General features: G+C 40.8%; 1 long non-coding RNA gene across 3 annotated transcripts in view; it reads left to right on the top strand.

Moving 5' to 3' along the window:
- Window positions 1-24109, top strand: part of LOC103279407 (uncharacterized) — a 136320-nt gene that overhangs the window by 97660 nt on the left and 14551 nt on the right. The window contains exon 1 of one of the 3 annotated variants that reach the window (XR_010004514.1): window positions 16220-16423. The exons of the other annotated variants lie outside the window; for them this stretch is intronic. This is a non-coding gene — a long non-coding RNA (uncharacterized LOC103279407). Of the gene's footprint in view, window positions 1-16219; window positions 16424-24109 lie in introns of those variants that run through there. 3 annotated transcript variants of the gene reach the window in all.

The raw sequence follows: 24109 nt of genomic DNA, 5'->3' as shown, positions 1-24109 counted from the left end.
TGACGATGGCATGATCCGAGTCACATCTATAAAATATCAATCACATGCTGACGTCAAGGACTGGTGGTTGGGAGAGCCTTGTTTTCAGTGAACGGAATCACTCCCACAGGTGGCTTTGAGAAGAGCACTTTGTTATAAATTAATAAAAAAAAAGAAAAAAAAAAGAGAAGAGCACTTTGTTGAAACCCCTTATACATTTGAGCATGCCATTGCAACGATTAGGAAGGTTTCCTGGGTGGCATTGCTAGGGAGGCGCAAATCTGTCAGTAGATTTAAGAAATTCTGATAAAAAATGAAGTGACTTTTCACACGTCCACCACATGTGGTGGACGTGCGAAAAGGCCCAAAAATAGGAAAAAGATACAGGAAAAATTAGAAAAAATATTGGAGATTAGAATACCATTTAAAGCAGAAATATTTTTTATTAGGGATACACGAAATAAAAATAAAAAATAATGAAGACAAATTATTATTCTTACAAATTATTATTATTCTAACAATAGTGGCAAGGATTTGCTATGCCAAATTATGGAAGAAAGAAGAAATCCCAGAGGAAGACGATTGGCTGATAAAGGTGCTTGACATATGTAACATGGACAGGCTGACTTTCTTACTAGCAAAAAAATAAAGGAGAACCAATCAAAGAAACAAATTGGGACAGAATGATGGAAAACCTAATAATAATAATAATAATAATAATAATAATAATAATAATAATAATAGACAATAGACATTGACAAAATTACGATCTGCCAACTGCAAAAGGCCACCCTGCTGGGATCTGCACGCATCATCCGAAAATATATCACACAGTCCTAGACACTTGGGAAGTGTTCGACTTGTGGTTTTGTGAAACGAAATCCAGCATATCTATCTTGTTTGCTGTGTCATACAACGTCGTTGTGTCAATAATAATAATAATAATAATAATAATAATAATAATAAAACTTTATTTATATACCGCCCTATCTCCCGGATGGGACTCAGGGCGGTTTACAGTCATAAAAGCAAACACAAACATTACATAACAACATAATACACATTATTAAACAAAGTAAAACAATACAATTATAACAATAAATCACACTTACATGACCAGATCAAGGGGACGGGAACCATAAAAACCAATATATTAAAATGTATCATTTTAGGCTAGGGAAATCTTGTGCAATATATTCACAAAAACGGATAGATGAGAGAAAGAAGCGAAAATAGATGACAAAGGAAAAGGAAAGATAAAATATAAAGAGAAAGAAAGATAACCTCAACAGAAAGGAGAAGGAAATAAGAAGAAAAGGAGTTAGAATTCAAGGAGAAATTAAGGAAGAAAGAAAAGGCAAATTATCTTAAAGAAACTGCCGATAAGTCATTTTTATATTCACTTTTAAAAATCCTTTTTTTTTTTACATTTCCTTCCTTTCTTTGCTTAACCTTTTCTCTCCTTTACTCTTTCTCCCGATTTGGGATTTTGCTTTTTATTATTTTGTTAAAACTAATAAAGATTATTTTATAAAAAAATGAAGTGAAATACAGTTCTTGTTCATCTTTTGAGATGAAATCCTTCTAGTATCCAAAAATGGAGAAATTCATGTGACGGAATCATGTTTCAATAACTGGGTCTGTTATTGTCTCTGCCAACCTGGTGCACTGCCTTGAGATGTCTTGAATCATAGAATCATAGAATCATAGAATAGTAGAGTTGGAAGAGACCTCATGGGCCATCCAGTCCAACCCCCTGCCAAGAAGCAGGAAATCGCATTCAAAGCACCCCCGACAGATGGCCATCCAGCCTCTGTTTAAAAGCTTCCAAATAAGGAACCTCCACCACAGTCCGGGGAAGAGAGTTCCACTGCCGAACAGCTCTCACAGTGAGGAAGTTCTTACCGATGTTCAGGTGGAATCACCTTTCCTGTAGTTTGAAGCCATTGTTCCATGTCCTAGTCTGCAGGGCAGCAGAAAACAAGCTTGCTCCCTCCTCCCTATGACTTCCCCTCACATATTTGTACATGACTATCATGTCTCCTCTTAGCCTTCTCTTCTGCAGGCTAAACATGCCCAGTTCTTTAAGCCTCTCCTCATAGGGCTTGTTCTCCAGACCCTTGATCATTTTAGTTGCCCTCCTCTGGACACCTTCCAGCTTGTCAACATCTCCCTTCAACTGTGGTGCCCAGAATTGGACACAGTATTCCAGGTGTGGTCTTGAACTATAGATCCTGCAATCTTCAGCTATCAAAGCTGATGATGGAGTTGTAATCTACCATATTTAGAGGACATCAAGATTGGAACTGGTCAGTTAGAAACTAAGGATGCCCCCCTCCATTTTTAGACACCTTTAAACAGTAAATAAATTATGTATGATAGAGCCCATCTCACAACACAGGGGGACTTCCTCACTGCATCTGTCATGGCTCATAGAAAAATGTTTCAAAAGTTTCAGGAAAGGGCAGGAGGGGAAGGCAGGTTAGGAATCACTATAGAACTGGAGAAAGTGGGGAAAACACTTGAGATGGGTATTTCTCAAATTTGCCCATGTTGAATTGCTCCTCTCTCCTCTGGAGTCGTAGGATTGGAAGACAAAGGCCCCTTCCACATAGCTGTATAAAATCCCACATTATCTGTTTTGAACTGTATTATATGGCAGTGTGGACTCAGATAACCCAGTTGAAAGCAGATATTGTGGGATTTTATGCCTTAATATTCTTTGTTATATATCATCATCAATCATCATTTAATTACTTATTAATCGCCCTCCATCCACGATGCTCTAGGCGATTTACAAGATAAAAAAGGATAAAAATACATACATATATATATGGCTGTGTGGAAGGGCCCAAAGTCCCTAGAGTGATGTCCCTCTTCCCAGACTAATGCCTCCTCTCTGATCAGAGTTGTAGAATTGGAAGGGAAAGTCTAGTATCCCCCAGGTTTTTTCCCAATGGCACTTTTTCGGCATCTCGCACACCCCTACAAGGTATAGACCACAAATATGCATTCTTCCTTGATTTAACAGATCAAAACATGAGAACCTACAGAAGTTTAGGCCTATATTAGTTCCATTATTGGCTGTGTTGGTGACTACACAGCTAATAGTTTTATGAAGTACACTTCAAATAAGACGTTAAACAGAGGTAATATAGTACAGTACAATGCTTGCATTTTAGATATTATGTCTTTCATAAAAACTAACTCAAAAGGGTTTGTACATTTAGATAATGCATTGCAGTTAAGTAATAATAGTAAAAGGAGAGTGAAATTAGGACTCTAAGCAATGGGGATGAGCCAAGTTTCCTGATGAGATCTGAAAAGCGATGGAAAATGGATGCGACAGAGAGCAGAAGTGGGACAGAAATCTCTGGACAGGGTTGTGAATACTGAAAAGAACTTCTTTGTAAAGATTGGAACCTATTAAGAAACTAATTGGTGACTGAATTTGGTCTTATTCTAACTTTCTGGCAGTTTACAAAGTGAACTCATGAAGTTTCATTTTACCTCCTCCTGTTTGTTGTTTCTGTAGTGTCTGCTGAGACTTCTTCTTTGTCATTGTATTTTTCTTGCTGCCGCTTTCTTTGAAATCTGTATACATGCGCACAGAAAAACAGAGAATTTTATAACAAATATGGTGCATTTTGGATTAAAATGCACTTTTTAGCTTGTGTGCTATGATGAATTTTATTGGAAAAAGACGAACACAAAGGAATGGAGGTAATGTTTGAAAGTTCTCTTCCCAAAAGCACCTATTTCTTCCTTTTGTCCTTGGTGGCTCCCCATGGTCATTGTCTGCACTCCTTATATTGCTTCTCTTGAAACATTTTCATCTCCCCCTTGGGCTATCTCAGTCAGGCAAGAAACATACATTAAGTAATAGCATATTGTTCTATGGCCACTAAAAATGGAATGTATAAAATTGCCACCCAGGGGAAATGAAACAACATTGTCTTGTCTGGGAGGAAGGGAGCCTTTCACAACACTGTGCAGGCAACTGAATGCTGCTGTCTGTCCTGGATGCATCTGCATTGCGGAATTAATGCAGTTCAACACCACTTTAACTACTTTGGCTCAATGCTATGGAATCATGGACGTTATAGTTTGGGGAGGCACAAGCACTAGTTGGCTAAAGACCTTGTAAATCTACAACTGTCATGATTCTAGAGTCATAGTAGTTGAAGTGGAGTCAAACTGCATTAATTCTTCAGTGCAGATGTAGCCCTGGATATCTTGATGGTAGCAGAGAGGTGGGCGAGGGAGGCTCCAATCTATTTTTATACTATTTTATTCTCTTGAAATCACAACTGGAGGATTTTCTAGTTTGCCATTTTCTTCTGAATATCTCAACTTTTACGTTATCAGCCATATTTCCTGCAGAGATTTCTCTCTCTCAATTTGAACCAAACCTCTCTTTTCAATCAATTTCACTAATTAGATTAAACCCTACAGCGTGACCCTAGATTCAAAGTCTTTGTAGTTACTTATATTATATTCTTCTGCTGTAAGTGGAGGGGAAACCACATTTCTCTGCAGAACACTTTCTCCTTTTGTTAAAATAGTTCAGTTTTCAAGGTTTTCAAAGGCACCACTGTGAATAAGGCATCCATCCCCCCTCCAAAAGGGCTCCTGAGCACTCAAACAGCCCTCTGTGTCACAGACACACAATTATCTTTTTGACTTTAGAAAATATTTATGCCATTGTTGCTAGTTCGTAAAACGATCACAATCCCATCTCCTACATGCGTTACCACTAACTAACACAAAACGATGTCTGCTTCACTGAATGGCCCTTAAAAACAACACTTATATCATTACCAGCTTAGGTACCTGGCAATGCCTGGGTTAGATAACACTATTTATTAGAAAAAGTCTGTCTTTGCTTTTCTTTTTTATGAATGCTCCCATTAGAAGATGCATAAGAATGTGGGCAAACTACAACTCCCAACATCATAGGTCAATTCACTTCAAACCCTGCTATATTCAAAGTTGGCCACATTGGGTCTGTGTGTCAATTTTGGTCCAGATCCATCATCACCTGGGTTCACAGTCCTCACTACAACTCACTAAAATCAAGGTTCTGACTTCCATACAAATTCAATAACTATCTTGTTCATAACTTGGGGACTGCCTGTATATTGAAAGCTTTATTCTTATATTGTATTCTGAGACGGTGCGTGTACATAGAGGGTTAGTGCTCAGTTTAATGTTTGCATGGCACAAAGTATACAAACCCATGTACATATCTATGTCTTTAAAACTCTCTCTGTCACTGACTGGAAACCTAGGGATGTAGAAATTGACATGCTTATACACCTGTAAGGGTGAAGTAGGAGCAGACCATGGTGTGAGAATGTGAATTGTTAAAACATTGTGCCAACTCTATTTCTGACTTGTGTGCACCGAAAGAGATTCTTAGCATGTTCCGCCGAGAAGTTCTCTCCTTTCTTGATAAGGAATCTTGACTTACCAAGGTTCCGGATCATGAGGACGTTTCTAAGGATCTCGGAAGGGGATTACAGACACTTGAGATTCCGAGCATATGAATTGGAACCCAATATATTGCAATGCACTCTACGTGGGGCTGCCCTTGAAGACGGCCCGGAAAACTCAATTGGTCCGGCGCTCGGCAGCCAGATTATTAACCGGAGCGAATTACAGGGTGTGGTCAACCCCCTGTTCAAGGAGCTCCATTGGCTGCCGTTTACTTTCCGAGCCCAATTCAAGGTGCAGGTTATCACCTACAAAGCCCTAAATGATTGGGGACCCACCTACCTTCGTGACCGGATCTCCTCCTATGAACCTGTGCGGTCTCTCCTCTTGCTTCCACCACCTTCGCAATTGCACTTGGTTGGGACGAGGGAGAGGGCCTTCTCTATTGTGCCCGCCGGCTCTGGAACTATCTCTCCAGGGAGATTAGGCAGGTCCTTACCATCCAATTTTTTCGGAAGAGCCTGAAAACTTGGTTTCTCCAACAGGCCTTGCCGAATAATGGTCGCCCTTATGGTTAGGGACTGTTCTGTTGTTAACATCACTGTAGCACTTTATTCCATCTGTCGGACAAAGTTTTTGTGTTTATGCCTTCCCAAGCACTTTATTTGGATAATAGTCCCGAGTATCTACCTCCCCTCCTACATTATATGCATTTTCTTTGGTCCAATGCATTTTTAGTAGCCTACCCAGGTTTTTTTTATTAAGCATGTCTTATTGTAAATGTGTTTTTAATATGTTTTATTGATTTGTTTTGTATACCGTTGTGTTTTTATACTGTCTGTATTTACCTGGGTGTGGCTCCATGTAAGCTGCCCCAAGTCCCTTTGGGGAGATGGTGACGGGGTATAAAAATAAAGTTATTATTATTATTATTATTATTATTATTATTATTATTATTATTATTATAGCATACTTCTAATCCTCAGGGCTGCAGGTATAAATTTATGGGAAAGGTACTGAAGAACATGGAGGGGGTAGCTTAGGGGCTATTGGCTCAGGGTCAAGATCTACAAATAGTCTCCCTTCATACTGCTGTACTACCAACGCTACACCATGGAATCCCACTTGTTTAAAAAAATATTAGTGGTGGAGTGAATCTTCAGTTCTCTCCACCCCCAGAAACACACTCATATAGTACATTTGTAGGCATTCTCCTTGTCATGGAAGAAAGAACAGAGGAAGATAGGGTTCGCAATGGGTCATCTAGCTGTACTTTCATGCTGATAGGTGAAAAGGATATTGGGCAGAGCAGGGACTGACCCCCTTGTTGGTGCCAAAGCAAGAGAGTAGGGAGATACTGGGGAAATCATTTGTAGCTGTTTTGTTTGTCTGTTATGGCTGCATACTGAGGAGCATGAAGAAGGTTAGCTGCTACTGCTCTTCATCTCCTCGTCATCTGCCTTTCATGGTAGGTAGGAGTCAAGGATAGATAGGTGACTTTGTTTGAATGATGACCCTAGAGCAGTGGCTTTCAACCTGGGGTCCCCAGATGTTTTTGGCCTACAACTCCCAGAAATCCCAGCCAGTTTACCAGCTGTTAGGATTTCTGGGAGTCGAAGGCCAAAAACATCTGGGGACCCCAAGTTGAGAATCACTGTCATAGAACAAGTATGTCTAAAGTCTGGCCCGGGGGCCAATTGCAGCACTTGTACTAATTTCCACTGGCATGTTTTGAACTGCCTGGTTGGCAGGAGTTAGGGCTAACAGTGGGAGCTCACCCCAACCCGCGGTTTCGAACTGCCAACCTTTAGGTCAGCAGATTCAACAGTTTAACCCATTTCACCACCATGGTGCCTCTGTATGTGTTAACTATTTTCAAAGGGAGAAATGGGCATATGTTCCACATATTGGTTCCGTATGTCTCTCAACACACTTTGTTGTCTTCAAGCTGAAAAACTCCAGGATGGCATTGGAAAGAGTACACCCTTAACAACTTTGACATTTTAAGAAAAATGGCTTGAGTCAAACTAGTTTAGAAATATCACAGGGACCTAAAATCTGTTCCTCTAAGTTGATAGCAAGGTAAGGTAAGCTAATTTCAGGGCCTTAAAAAGTATTACCTGTTTCCAGTTGAAAGGAAAAGGAAAGCAGTGACAATAACCAATGAATGAGCACGGGTTTGGAAAATTCAAATGGAAGTTAACAAATGCAAGTCCCCCTTAAGTGATTCCTCAGGGAAATGTCTGCTTCAGATATGGAGACGCTTAATATGGCAGGTTTACTTTTAATAAACAGGCATAGTATTGTCAGAGTAACGTGGCTATATGTTGTTCCCATTATATCAGTCATCAACTCTACAATAAATTAAATTAATGTTGGTTAGATGGCATATGGCTTGCAGCCATAAAACATACAATCTACCTTTAATAGGCAGATAGGGGACTTGCAAGCAGCAGGCATCTCATCTCCATTTTTGACCTCTTGCTTAAACAGAGCCCTTCCTTAAGAGGATGTGAGAAACATAGCACTTGGGGACACTAACTCATCTTAACACTGAAATATTATTGAGGTCATCTCTGTAGGCAGTGTGGTACACATGGCATAAGGTCTTGGAATAATGACATTCAATAAATTCATTTTACTTTCTATTTTAAAAGCTTACTCAAAGTGACTTGACTATAGCTTAGATCCGAATCTTATGGGTTTGTAATAATCACTAGCTGCCGGCTAACCAATAATCTGCACTAGGCTGGATAACAATAGGCATGTTCTTTCAGTTCATAGTTTACCTTACACGCTTGGCACATAGGAAAGTCATAGCTTGGATTTTGCTATCTGTACAACTCAACTTGAAGAAAATTGTTTTATTTAGAATTCCAAACAGGTTCAATGAGATTTATTCTCAAGTGACTGGGTGTGGACTGCACTTTTAACATATCCATACTTATTTGTGTCAAATTTTACAGGAAGAAAAAAAAATGTTGATAATATACATTCCTTTGCTATAAAATACAATTTTCCAAGCCTTGTATCAAAGCTATTTGATACATTTTGATAATTTTTATCTGAGGATAATATCCCATAGTTCCTCACATCATAGTCGCCATTGCATAATAAATGCACCCCCATTTTGGGGGTCCCAGTTTCAGGTTCTCTGTTTTCCTTGCATAATAGTTTAATTTACCATACATGTAGAGAAATTGCAGTCCTCCAGATGTTTTGATTATGAAACTCCCATAGTCAATACCAGGAAAAATACTACAGGTTGCCAGATAGTACTCTGCACCTTATCGATTGTACATCGTTTTGCACTATCCCATACCCAACCCTTTTATGATCAACCCATTTTTATAATCACGATCATTGGTTTCTGTTGAACACGGCCTGATGGAGCCTCAATGCTGCTACTTTTCTTATGTTAATTGTGTTTTTATACAGATTGTTTTATTTCTACTATGTTCTTATTTTATTTTACTGATGGTGTTGTTTTAATGGATTGTTGCTTTTATGTATGTTGGACTTTCTGTCCCATATGTAAGCCTCCCTGAGTCCCTTTGGGGAGTATAAAAATAAAGTTGTTGTTTTTGTTGTTGTTGTTGTTGTTGTTGTTGTTGTTGTTGTTGTTATTACATTAGAGTCTCACTTATCCAACACTCGCTTATCCAACGTTCTGGATTATCCAACGCATTTTGTAGTCAATGTTTTCAATATATCATGATATTTTGGTGCTAAAATATTCGTAATATATTGGTGTATTCGTAAATACAGTAATTACTACATAGCATTAATGTGTAATGAACTAATTTTTCTGTGAAATTTGTTGTATAACATGTTGTTTTGGTGCTTAATTTGTAAAATCATAACCTAATTTGATGTTTAATAGGCTTTTCCTTAATCTCTCCTTATTATCCAACATATTTGCTTATCCAATGTTCTGCCGGCCTGTTTATGTTGGATAAATGAGACTCTACTGTATTATTATTATTATTATTATTATTATTATTATTATTATTATTATTATTATTACAGAAGTCCATTAAACCGACAATCTGTAAGCACTTAGAAAGGAATGTAATGCTCACAAAAGTCAGCATGGGTTTATCAAAAACAAGTCATGCCAGAATAACCTTATCTCTTTGTCTCTCCCTTGATAGAGTCACAAGCTTGGCAAATTCCATGAAACTAGCATGTCTTGATTGGGTGAGTGAGTGAATGAATCAGTGAATGGGTGGGAAGGCGATTCTTTGGGTTGGCGAGTGGATGAGCAGGCAGATGGGCAGGCAGATAGGCATGTGAATGAAGTGAACGGTTCAGTCTTTGGGCAGGCAGGCAGATCAGAGAACAGAAGGATGCTTACACCAGTAAATCAAAGATGCAAGGTTCCCAATCTCACAAAGAATTCTGCCCATATATAAGTGAACATGAATATGAGCTCACTTCAGTTCTTCTCTTTCAACACAGAAGGGGTTGGATTTGAGGAACCAAATTTGCAGCAGATTAACCCAAGTGTGAGCAGGCCAAACACCTTTACAGAAATGATGTCTTATTGTGCAAATCAGGGCCGTAGCCAGAAAAAAAATTCAGTGGAGGGGGGGTTTGAACCCCTAACACCCCCCCCCCCCCAGCTACAAACCTGTCAATATCTGCTTGAGATACTGCCTGGAGGGACTCTTAATTTTTTGCGTCTCATAGACTTAGCATGGGGATTTGGTTAACCAGTTAAAATTCATGAGTAAACCAGGTTTTTTTTTTTACCTGAAAAATTTCGGAGGGGGGGAGTTGAACCCCTAACCCCCTCCCCCCGGCTACAGGCCTGGTGCAAATGCTATGATTGCTACTATCTCCTCTCAAAGGGGTTTTATTACACAAAGTTGGCAATCCAGCATAGAAGCATAACTGTCCTAGGCAAGTCCTTTAGAATATAATGCTTGCACACTTTCTGCAGGTTTTAGTTTGAATGGAAAGATTTCCTGTTGTGGGATCTTTTCACCTGGAACTTGTGATGGTGATTTTCAAATTTATGATAAATGTTTGTTATGGTTTTCATTTGAAAGGCGGGGAGAAATGTAGACACCCATAACAATCTGTGAGGAGCCCCAGTGGCAAAGTGTGTTAAAGCACTGAGCTGCTGAACTTGCGGACCAAAAGGTCCCAGGTTCAAACCCCGGGAGCGGCGTGAGCGGCCGCTGTTAGCTCCAGCTCCTGCCAACCTAGCAGTTCGAAAACATGCCAATAGGTACCGCTCCGATGGGAAGATAACGGCGCTTCATGCAGTCATGCCGGCCACATGACCTTGGAGGTGTCTACAGACAACGCCAGCTCTTTGGCTTAGAAATGGAGATGAGCACCAATCCCCAGAGTCAGACATTAATGTCAGGGGAAACCTTTACCTTATTTATTTTTTTATTTTTTTATTTATTTACAGTATTTATATTCCGCCCTTCTCACCCCGAAGGGGACTCAGGGCGGATTACAATGAACACATATATGGCAAACATTCAATGCCAACAGACAAACAACATACATTAGACAAACTCAGAGGCATTTTTAACATTTTTCCAGCTTCACGATTCCGGCCACAGGGGGAGCTGTTGCTTCACCGTCCAGTAGTGGCTGTACTTCCGCATTCCTTTCCTCGTGTTTACCTTTACCTATAACAATCTGTGAGTTTCATAGAATTTATTTTATGGGCATATTTTCCGCTTGCTACTGACAGAGTGAGAAGCTACCAGATAAATCAGAGACTGTAGCATTTCCCAGAACTAATGGGACAAGACCAACCCTACTGATAGAGAGGATGGGGCAGCTGCCTTAGGAAGAAGATGTTGGGAATTGTAGAACCGCTGCAAAATGCTTGAGATGAGAATAGGGTTATGTGTACCATACAGGCAGTCTGCACCTTCCAGAAAACACTTCTATCACACTTAGGTGCCTTGGAGATGTTTTTTTACAAATTGCTTTTCAGTTCTATACATGCCAGGTGCATGGTAACATGTTGTTGATTATCTTGGACCTGTCCTATGATGGACCACCTGGATTATCAATATCATCCTCTTACTTCAAAACACGTCACTCCATAGAATTCTGTCCTGGTTCTCAATGAATTCCCTGTTCTATCTTGTGATGTCTCTTGATACGCACAAAATGTATGTCTGAGGATTGCTTCATCATATCACTTCCTACAGTGCATATTTGTTTGTCATGTAGGTTGCCGCAGTCTGGTTTTACAACTGAAGAAGCTGCTGAAAGGGATGTCTAAAGCTCTTTTTCCTGCTTTTTTCTGGGGGGGGGGGGTGAGAGAAGGCAAATCCATTAAGTAAGTGACCTGATATATAGGATCTCCTTGCAAAAACTGGGAAGAAGTTGTGAAAATTCAGGGAGCATTGTAGCTAGATTTATGACCTTGTTGATGAGACACACAAGCATCACCTTGGTTATCTATCTAGCAGAGTACAGCAAATGATTCACAGCAAACAATTTATCTGATTAATTTCACCCTTTTGTTTGTTTGCTGCTGAATAATCTGCAAACAAGATGTCAGTTTTTAGGAGCTTAATTATTCCGTGATGAATGAAAGGCAAACACATGTTCAGGAAGTGAGAGCTGCTTGTGAATTAATTCTCAGGGCTGCTGTGTTTGAGAGTATCCAAACCATGATGTGCTCGTGGTCTCAGAAGTACAGATGAACCGTCTCAACATTTCTCATACTATTATTGTTCTGGAAAACTGGGTCCCATTTGAGCTCATGGGCTATTCAGAAGATTTCTCTATGTTCAATATGCAGTGCATTGACAGTACTGTCTACATCTGAGAGCCAGCGTGGTTTCATGATAACACTTTGATTAGGGAAAGCCAGTAGAGTTAACCACAAATGAACAGTTAACTACAAGTGAACAGTTAACCACAAGCCTAACCTGAAGTGATCAGTTTGCCAGAAACTTAACTCTGTTGAATCCACAAAAATTATGTATCATTGCTCACTGATATAATGTCTTGCAACCCTATGCCCTATGGTACAATTTCCTAATGCTCCCACAGCTTTTCAATTCTCTTATATACACACTACAGCCAAGAATTGTCTGACATACATGTGAACAGCTGAATATGGAGAATATCTATAACTGAGGATACTCAGAAATGCATGCAAACACTACTGTGAGCAGAGATTTTCTACTCAATATTTGTATTCCTCCTTCCTACAACATTTGTTTTTCCCAGGATGACTTTAAAAAGTTTTCAGAAATTTATTATCTGACTTCGGAAACTGTCCTAACTTAGCAGAACTGGCTGTTTCTGTAGTGCATTTGGTTTTCTGTTCCACACAGTTTTAACCGAATCCATCATGAGTTGTATGTCCATCCAACCCTTTGCCTGCACTTGAACATGAATCCCACAGGGAACTTGTACTCTCTTAGGCATCATTTTCCTCTTGAAAATTGTGTAAAGTGAAAACTTCCTTCCACCAGCTGTAATGGCCAGCATTACAGTGCTGGCCATTACAGAACACAGAAAGTGGGAAGTTAAATATGGTTTGAATATTTAGTGTATTTCATGTTCTAAGGATTACATCCCTGAAAAGAGAACCAAATAAACAACAAGTCAAATCAAGAAGTGGGATTTGAAATGAGGAAGACTGATAGAGTAAAGGAAAAGGAAACTATAAAGAACTGAACCATACTCTCTCCATGACTGATCAATTAAAATAATATTTGAATGAAGGAAAGTACTGTTCCAGAAGTGTGGGGGAGGGAGGGGAGAAATATCAGTGGACACAGATGGGAGATAAATGTGGAATCGGCAATGTTAAGAAAATTAAGAGAATAACATTCTGTTTGTATTATGAAATGGTTACTGAATTTGACATCATTCTACCTGTGTTTACAATAATTTAAAAAGATTGTATGATTCTAGACCTTTATTATTTATTTACAGTATTTATATTCCGCCCTTCTCATCCCAAAGGGGACTCAGGGAGGATCACATTATGTACATATAGGGCAAACATTCAATGCCCATAAACACATCAAACCGAGACAGAGACAGACAGACAGACGCAAAGGCAATTTAACCTTCTTCTGAGGGGATGTTCGATTCTGGCCACAGGGGGAAGCAGCTGCTTCATCATCCACTCTGATGGCACTTCCTCACTTCCTCATTCCAACGTTGTAAATTAGTTAAACTTGCCTCCCCACTTTTATAAGTGGTACCTTATTTCCTACTTGATAGATGCAACTATCTTTCGGGTTGCTAGGTCAGCAACGAGCAGGGGCTATATTTTATTTTTAATTGATGGGTGCTCACCCTGCCACGGGCTGGCTTCAAACTCATGACCTCATTGTCAGAGTGATTTATTGCAGCAGCTGTTTACCAGCCTGCGCCACAGCCTGGCCCCTTTACTGGTTATGAAGATCTAGGACAGTGGTTCTCAACCCGGGGTCCCCAGATGTTTTTGGCCTATAATTCCCAGAAATCCCAGCGAGTTTACCAGCTGTTAGGATTTCTGGGAGTTGAAGGCCAAAACCATCTGGGGACCCCAGTTTGAGAAACACTGGTCTAGGATAATGAAAACTGGGGGCCAAAGGCATCTGGAGGTCCACAGCTGTTCACACGTGATGCAAAGACTGCTATCTGTGTACAGATGAATCTAAGCAGAAGCTCCTATTTCAGACCTTCCTCCCTAACATGGAAAGGAGGGAACTAGGATATTGGGGGCAATGAATGCATGTGCCTACTCTCTCCCCCAACTCTCATCTCATGCATGAGAAGACTGACCACCTCTTCACACCAGTGGTTTTTGGATCTTTGCTTCTCCTCGAGGATGGGGCCTGTCAAGTGCCATCACATGATGCTGGCTGTGGCCCTGCCACATTGATTGCTGAAGTGGGGAGGAAGCATCGCAAGATGCTTCCTTGCTAATGATGCAAAGTTAGGTTTTGTTAGGTCCCAGCCGGCTAGGGTACCAAGGCCTGCAGCGTTTCGGGACCTGCACTTTGACATAGATAATGATGAGGAATTCACTGACATTGCACCCTCCACAGAGGGGCCTTTACAGCTTCAGGTGCCTGAAAATGTTGACGCTGGAGATTTGTTAAGTGGAGAGGATTCTTCTAGTCCTCCCTCGCAGACAGAGCCAGATGTGGAAGAAATGCCTGGGAACGGGGTTTTTAATTGTAGAGATTTTGTGACTAGACAAAGAAGTGCAAAACAGGAAATTCGCTGCAGCCAGAGACTGGCAAACAGATGGGAAAATGGGTAGCGTTCCCTTAAGAAAGTTTTGGGAGTTTGTACTCCCCAAATTCTGAACAGACCAGAATCTGTTAAAAGTGTGTTGTTCGGTAGATTCCTTTGCGGTGTCAACGATGCTTTCTGGAGGAAGGTTTCTCCGTTCCTAATTCCTGTTTCAAGCCAAGTTTTCAGTTTCCAGTTGGGCTGTGCCAGGCCGCGACTCTCAAGTAGACCCTGACTTTACTTCGGATGTTATTCCCTGTTCCTGATTCAAGTTTGCCTCAAGCTTTAACAACCTTTTTACCTTGATTGCTACGAAGCATTTCCAGTGGATAGAAATCTGTTTTCTGCCAGCCTTGTTTCACTGTTTAACTTCATGGACTTGATTTCTTGGGAGAGCTATCGAGTTCTCATTGTGGATTATAATATCGGACCTTTTCCTTCACACAATTGAAACCGTCATTGACTTTCTGAAAAGAACTATTCCTTACTCAGACTCTATACCTAATTTCCTTTGGATTTATAATTGTTTTAATAAAGATATAGTGTGCAACTGCCTTGGGGTGCAACAGGTTTGTTTTGGGTAGCACTAATGGAGCTACCTGCATTTTTGGCTCTTTTCCCTGTCTGATGGGGGCAGGGACAGGTCGCTAATCTGCCTTGCCCCAATGCCCCCTTATGATGGCAGAAGGAGGGAGGTTGTGTGCTTTCTGTTTTGCTGGTGATTGCTGGCAAAGTGGAACTAAATAGTTAGTGGGGTGGAAGCATCTGTCTAATGAGGTCCTGAGTGTCTGCATGGGGCTAACATGCCCCAAGATGGAAGTCAGGGCTACTTCAGAAAATGTGAATCACACTTCCTCTTTCACTCCATGTGTTTCCATTTTATTTTTTTGTAAAGGGACAAGGTGACCATGTAGAGGATAACTATTTCCACCCACAGGAAATACTGACATTTCTTTTTGCACAATGCTTAGAAATGCAGGGAGACAAACCTTTTGAATGTGTTGTGGAATGTACAAAATGGAGGAAAGCATTAAATGTGAATTGTGTTTTTGCAGCTAAATAAGACATATGGTAAATTTCACAGGCAATTGTGTATACATTTTGCTTCTCCACCTTGGAGATTCTGCAGAGAAAAATAATACAAGGAGTTAAGTGGCATGGCTGGCAAGATAAGGATTAAAAATATTTAAAATTTTGGAGCAAATTATACCCTTACACTCATGTTTATATATTGCTGTCGCTCTCTATGAATGCACTTTTCTTTTTCAATAAATGAACTTTAAACTACTTGTTAGAAAACCTCTTAAATTGCCATATCTTTTAAATAGCCTAGCTTTCTTTAATTTGAGCTGAGAGCTCATTGTTAACAAGCTGAAGTTTTCCCAGGTTGTTAATATGCCTACAATTAATTACACACACAGCTGGAATTAAAGGTTTCTGCACTACAAACTGGAATAAAGTGGGGGTGGGGGTAAACCTAGCTTCATTGTTTGGGAAAGGGCTCCTCTATTAAGAAGGCTGTGCAGAGAATCAATAAGTAGGCTCGTCTCTTCTCCTCTCTCCTTTTTCCCTTACTCTGCTCTGAATAGCCATACACACCTCCACCATTCGGCAGGCTGCCTGCCTTCATAGCAGCAGCTCAGCAGGTGTGTTCAAGCCTGTTTGACCTCTGCCAATCTCTTAAACTCATGTAAAAGGCAGAAAATCCCTTATTATGAACATTCTTACAGCAGATTTTTTTAAAAAGAAAGAACCATTCTACTCTACATGATTCAGAATGGTGAGTTCAGTTCCTAATTCTGAGGAGAGGATCAAGTGATGGAGGAGAACTGCACTCTCTACTTAACTTAGAGCAACTTTCTGGAACAGTTCCCATATTACAGAGTGTCTCTTTCCTGGATTTGTCATTTTGTAAATTCATCTGCATGTGTAATCCCTTCCTATTACTGAGACAAATTCTCCAGCTTCACCGCTTTGCAGCCAGTGAGCTGGAGACAAATAGATTTTCTTCAGAAAAGGTGGGGTTTTTTTCATGCCAGGAGCAATTTAAGAAACTGCAAGTCACTTCTGGTGTGAGAGAATTGGCCATCTGCAAGGACGTTGCTCAGGCGATGCCTGGATGTTTTGATGTTTATACCATCCTTGTGGGAGCCTTCACTCATGTCCCCGCGTGGAGCTGGAGCTGATAGAGGGAGCTCATCTGCGCTCTCCCCGGGTTGGATTTGAACCGGCAATCTTCAGGTCAGCAACCCAACCCTCAAGTCAAGTAATGCCAGCACAAGGGTTTAACCTTTAATAATAATAATAATAATAATAATAATAATAATAATAATAATAATAATAATAATCGTATTATTCATTCATTTAGTTGGTTGATCAGTCAGTCAGTCTATCCATCTGCCAGTGTGCTTCTTTTTCACTCTTGTCACTTAATGAAGAATTTTTGTAATGGGAATTTTCAGTATTTGCTGCAGAGCTAACGGAAGTAAAGAAGTGATTGATACAAAGATATTGTCTCGGGGATAATTGCGCATACGTCCCTTTTTGTGCTTAGCTGCAGACTTGGCCTGAAGCAAATTACAGAAGGGAAGATGGGTTGGGTGTGGGTGGAAGCTAATGTGATTTAGTATGCACATGTACTTATTTATCTATCTAGTGATCTACTACTTTCCCTACAAAATACAATAATGATACACAAATAAAATCTATTATAAAAACCAGAGCAAGAGGAACTTACATCAAGTAGAATATTAAAATCACATCGCTCAACAGCCATCTCCCAACTACCACTGAAATAGTGATTATGGTTGGCATACTGTTAGTTACATACTGTATATTGGTGTAATGCTGGTCTTTCTCTCTCTTTGGTCATTACAAAGGTAGGTTATTCTCCAATTTACAATGATACAACCCTCTCAAAACTCACAGGTTTCTAGTATAGCTGGTGGAGACATATAAATACGTATCTAGCTATATCCCTATATGATGGAGGATGTTTTTGCCATTGTGTGTACATCTACACAGATATAGCCAGGTGATGATCTCTGCTCTCCACCGGCCACACTTTCCCCAAAACAGGTGATTACTATGGGAGAGAGTGAGATGGAGCTGAGTTCGACCTGAGCAGAACTTTATCATGGGTTTGTCCATTAAGTATCTTGCGAACATCTGGATAACATATGTGTCAATGTGCCTGCATGTGTGCATGTACTTCTCTCTCAATAGAAGATTATAGAGAATGCCTGTCCTACTCAATAGTAGAGTTTCACAGCTATAGAGATCATGGTTTCCTGCTTAAAATGGTATGGGTACACAATCTGATTGATTACTGTTCTTTGACAGTAAGGAAAATAAATTGGGAATACTTTCTCTCCCAAAGGCCAGGAATTCCTTAAACCCTCATCACCTATTGTAAACATGGAGGAGATCCTGGGGAGGAGGACTGTTCTCTTGATCCCAAACTGATGTTTTACAGTCAGGTTGACATTTTTACAGAGAGTAAAGGCAAATGTGTAAAAGAGCCTCTCTGTAGGCCCTATCCATACATTTGTATTCATGGCTGTTATGTGTCGCTTGCAAGGGTTGTGTCAAGAGTCAGACGCCAATTAGCGAATAAAAATAGAGTTTATTCAGCAGATAAGCCAAAAGGTAATGTTAACACAGAAAAGAACCTTGAAACACTTCACTATCAGTGCTTCAAGAGCAGTTCAAACAAAAATATAATTCAGCAACACAAGCAGGTAAAAACAAAGCTAAACAAACTTAGTGCAAACTGCACTTTCTGAGTCCAAGCCCTGCCAGCCGGCTCTGTAGTTTTCAAAGGAACAGTTCCCAAAAGAAAACACCAAATTGGTCAGGAAACAAACAAACAAACTAAGAATGCAGTAGACTGCTTCCACAATGTGGATAAAGCCGAAGGCTCCAAAAGGATGGTGAAAAGACGTCGTCCGGAATTCCAAGGTCAGGTCAGGAGATAACAGCGGTGTCCAAAGAGCAAGCCAGGAGTCAAAAGCCGATAGTAGTCATCAATCACAGGGCGAAGACAGTAGCAAGGTCAAATTCCGATCCAAGGTCTGAAGAGGGTGCAGTCATCCAAAACAGGTCCACGATAAGACACAGCGAGAGCCAAGCTAGGTGATAACAGCAGATTCAAATCATAGTCCAAGTCCAGTCTTCATGGAAACACAGAGATCCCAATGGCGCCTCAGCAACACCTTGCCACACGCAAAGTGCAGTGGCCAAACATTCCCATTTTATTCCCCTTCCTCCTGGGTGACCAAACACTCACACCCAAACACCAGGTGTCCCAAATCTACTCAGAGTCTGAGCTCCACACAGCTAGAGCTCGTGGATCTGGAGTACCTAGCAATTGTCGGAATCCCAATCATCCTGCCCACACTTAGCCCCATGAACACTTAAAGAACCATCCTCCCTTCTCCAAGCATCCCAATTGGGATCAGCTCCTGCAGAAACCCCAGGTTCAGAAGTATCCATAGACCCCAAATCCCCAGACATCTCCGGTGGCTGTGCCCATTCAGTGCCCGCTTCCCCAGCCACCACCTGTTCCTCAGCATCCATCTCCCCATCTGAATCTTCCTCAGAAGATCCCCCATATAGCTCTCTAAGTCGCTTCCTGCGCAACTCCTCCAGTGAACCCTCATCACGAGGGTTTTTTCTTCCTCTTCAAATTCCATCCCCATCAACCATAATCCCTGAAGGCGCAGTCACAACAGGTTGGGACTAATACCACTAGTCTTAATCATTAGTCTTTGCATGGAAACCCTCAAGACAGAACATGTGAAGGAAATATACTTAAGTGGAAGGCAAGACTATCTTTATATCTAGCTATCTATCTAGCTATCCATCCACACACACATATATATGCACACACGTGTTTCTTTTCGAGCCAGGGACCTTTTCCCACCCCCATCCCCACCCATTTTAAAACAGTTGTAATCTACTCAGGGAATGATTTACGACTGAGTTCTTCCCATGTCCCATAATGGCACTCCATGCAGTCATGCCGGCCACATGACCTTGGAGGTGTCTACGGACAATGCCGGCTCTTCGGCTTAGAAATTGAGATGAGCACCAACCCCCAGAGTTAGACATGACTGAACGTCAGGGGAAACCTTTACCTTTTTCTTCCCATGACACAGGGGGACTTCATTATCAACTCAGTCATCCTTCATTATTTCAGCATCAGAAACAGTCATGCAAAATGGACTGTGGAGAAGACGATTTGAGATCATCTTCTGGGTTCAGGAACCGGGACATTCCATTTCAAAAGTACAAAAACGTGTGGGATAAGAGCTGTCAGACTCTCCAATCTATGACGTGGGCAAATGGGCTGTCTTGTGGGCAATTTCCTAATCAGCAGTGAGTGAGTGCCAGGTACTCTGCTATAATGCAGTGGCTCGATCTTTTTCGGTAATTAAAAAAAATGAAGAAATATCTCTACTTTAGGTAAAGGTAAAGGTTTTCCTGACATTAAGTCCAGTCGTGTCCGACTCTGGGGGTTGGTGCTCATCTCCATTTCTAAGCCGAAGAGCCTGCATTGTCCGTAGACATCTCCAAGGTCATGTGGCCGGCATGACTGCATGGAACGCCATTATCTTCCCGCCGGAGCGGTACCTATTGATCTACTCACATTTGCATGTTTTTGAACTGGAGCTAACAGCGGGCGCTCACTCCACTCCCCGGGTTTGAACCTGGGACCGTTTGGTCTGCAAGTTCAGCAGCTCAGCGTTTTAACACACTGAGCCACCGGAGGCTCCATCTCTAGTAGATCACTATTTTCTTTTGCCTTTAACAGCAAATTTTCTGTTTTTTTCTATTCCTTTAAAAATGCAAATCTTGATACTGCAAGCATTCGATCCCTCATGATGTCAAAGTCAGACCCATTTTTTTAAAGGAGAAAGGGTGGAGAATCCACTCACCCATGGAATATGGATTAAAATCATTAGTAATGGAGAAACCAGCAAATTCAGGAGACATGAAAGTAATGAATAATGGAACACAGTAATTTGAAATGCTACAGGACTAAACACCACTATTACATTATATAATAATAATAATCCAGACTGACAAAGTTCTGGAACACAACACACCAGACATCACAGTTGTGGAAAAGAAAAAGGTTTGGATCATTGATGTTGCCATCCCAGGTGACAGTCGCATTGATGAAAAACAACAGGAAAAACTCAGCCGCTATCAGGACCTCAAGATTGAACTTCAAAGACTCTGGCAGAAACCAGTGCAGGTGGTCCCGGTGGTGATGGGCACACTGGGTGCCATGCCAAAAGATCTCAGACAGCATTTGGAAACAATAGACATTGACAAAATTACGATCTGCCAACTGCAAAAGGCCACCCTGCTGGGATCTGCGCGCATCATCCGAAAATACATCACACAGTCCTAGACACTTGGGAAGTGTTCGACTTGTGATTTTGTGATATGAAATCCAGCATATCTATCTTGTTTGCTGTGTCATAATAAAATAATAATAATTAAAAACTTTATTTTTAACTCACCCTCTTTTCCTTGAGGGACTCTGGTTGGCTTCCAAAAAGAAAAAAATGGCAAACATTCAATGCCAGATACAAAATGAATTAAAGCAATTAAAACAATCAATAAACAGTTAAAAATAGAGCAATTGATGCTATCTCCCAACATGCGAGATGGTCCTAAAACAGACTTCTGTTATCATCATCATCATCATCATCATCATTTATTAGTGTATTTATTTTTATCCTACTTTTCTCCCATGGGTCAGGCTCAAAGCGGCAACTTCTAGAACTTGTTCACTTTGTTAGCCCCATTTTCAGAGGTTTTCTACTGTAGCCTCTACACATAGGACCTTATCAAATTGACAATGGGATTTGTCATGCATCATGGCAAATATTTGGGGGCCTGGCAGAGTGTGTGGAGAACCTGTCGCTCTATGCCTCGCATTGTCTGGTTTCCCCCTTACCTCATCTCATAGGGAGAACAATCCACACCTCAATGTAACATGGGAAACCTTCTATGTTACATCTCGATCTCTGTGTAACATGGGCAGTCCCCCATGTTGCCATGGTGGTGGCATACACCAGTCCTTCTTGCCCTTTGCAATGGAGCCCTGTCAGAAGTAGATGTGTGTTATGGGAGCTGGTGGACCCCATTTCAAAAGGGAAGAGGAACCGGTGTACAACCTCTGAGGATGCCTGCCATAGATGTGAGCAAAACGTCAGGAGAGAATACTTCTGGAACATGGCCACACAGCCCGAAAGACATACAACAACCCGGTGTACAATAGCCTGTATGATGAGGTCATAAGTCTTTGCATAATACACCTGAATGCTTCTACGACAGTATCTTCTTTCAAAACTTCATTTCAAAATACATCCTTTTGTGAAAATGTTGACTAAATGCTTTCAACTTTCATTGATAACTGAAATGAAGCTTCACCATACACTTTCTTTGGAGCTCTAGATACCTGAAAAGGTTTTCTGTACAACTTGCATTTGGTTGTCTTTTCATCCTTTGTTACTCATGCCTCCTGCTCTTCTTCTTTTGTTGTCTGTCTCCTGCTTTTGTTAGTGTCTACATTTCCATTGGAAACTCCTTGGGAACTGCTTTGAGGAGATGTCTCTGAGGATGTTCAGGAGTCTGTGCTGCAATTCATTGAACGGTTTTGTAAAACAGGCAAAAACACCCCAGTGTTTTTAACTTGAGATGGACAGGAGAGAATACACTGCAGTGGGGATCCATAAGCTTTTATTCAGGAGAGTCGGTTTGCCAGCTTTTCAATCAATACCGTAGCTGGGTTGCTGTGAATTTTCCGGGCTGTATGGCCATGTTACAGAAGCATTCTCTCCTGATGTTTCTCCCATATCTATGAGGTTGTGAGGTCTGTTAGAAACTAAGCAAGTGAGGTTTATATATCTGTGGAATGTCCAGGGTGGGAGAACGAACTCTTGTCTGTTGGAGGCAAGTATAAATGTTGCAATTGGCCACCTTGATTAGCATTAATGGCCTTGCAACTTCAAAGGCTGGCTGATTCCTGCCTGGGGGAATCCTTTATTGGGAGGTGTTAGCTGGCCCTGATTCTTTCATGTCTGGAATTCCCCCTTTTTTTAGTGTTGCTCTTTATTAACTGTTCTGATTTTAGAGGTTTTTTTTTAATACTGGTAGCCAGATTTTGTTCATTTTCATGGTTTCCTCCTTTCTGTTGAAATTGTCCACATGCTTGTAGATTTCAGTGGCTTCTCTGTGTAGTCGGACATGGTGGTTGTTAGGGTGGTCCAGCATTTCTGTGTTCTCAAATAATATGCTGTGCAACTTGAACAGCAACTTGATGTGTAGGCATAAATTTGAAATGCTTAACTCCATGATGTGGAAATTTTAACCTATCAATTCCTATATAGTTACAATTAAAGCATTATATCCAAGACAGAATATCTTTTCTCTGTGGCTGTTGGCAATGATTGGAGGTACTGCTTTTTCTTTCCAATGTCCCATGATGATTATGGTGATAATGATGTTTATTTATACCCCACTTTTTCTCTCCACAAAGGAAAGTCAAAGTGACTTTTACTTTACGAGCTATGTTGGGAATAGATGTTAGAACCATCACAAGTTATGAGATTTCATTCAGGGCCAAATTCTGAGATCTAGGTATAACTCCTTGCACTTTCACAGATAGCAGGCCTTGGTGACATCATTAAGCCTTATAGAGATTGAGCATCCCTTATTCAAAATTTTGAAAATTGTGGTGGTTTATAAAACAACAGGAGCCCTTGGTAGTGCAGTGTGTTAAAGCAATGTGTTGCTGAACTTGTAGACTGGGAGTGGAGTGAGCGCCCGCTGTTAGCCCCAGCTTCTGCCAACCTAGCAGTTCGAAAACATGCAAATGTGAGTAGATCATAGAATCATAGAATCATAGAATAGTAGAGTTGGAAGAGACCACATGGGCCATCCAGTCCAACCCCTTGCTAAGAAGCAGGAACCCCCTGCTAAGAAGCAGGAAGATCAATAGGTACTGCTCCGGCGGGAAGGTAACGGCGCTTCATGCAGTCATGTCGGCCACATGACCTTGGAGGTATCTGCGGACAACGCTGGCTCTTCAGCTTAGAGATAGAGATGAGCACCAATCCCAACCTCCAGAGTTGGACATGCATGAACTTAATGTCAGGGGGAAACCTTTACCTTATTAAACAACAGATAAAAATACACGCATTTAAAAATAAAATATGTTTTGCAATAAATTAGAACAATTTTAATTAAAAACTTTTTTTTAAAAAACCAAACACAAAATAAATCAACCAAAGCATATCAAGAGTCTCATAGTTGCCAGAGGAGGAAGGTCTTACTTTGGTGTTTAAATACTATGATCGAGAATGCTAGTTCGACCTTTCTGTCCTTTCGCCAATAATTTTTAAATGCATGGTTTTGGTGCATGAAAATTTCTGTGTTCTTCCAAGCA

The sequence above is a fragment of the Anolis carolinensis genome, chromosome 3, assembly GCF_035594765.1.
Source record: "Anolis carolinensis isolate JA03-04 chromosome 3, rAnoCar3.1.pri, whole genome shotgun sequence".
Lineage (NCBI taxonomy): Eukaryota > Metazoa > Chordata > Lepidosauria > Squamata > Dactyloidae > Anolis > Anolis carolinensis.
Note: the sequence above shows the minus strand (reverse complement) of the source record. Positions and strands in the feature narration are given on the sequence as shown.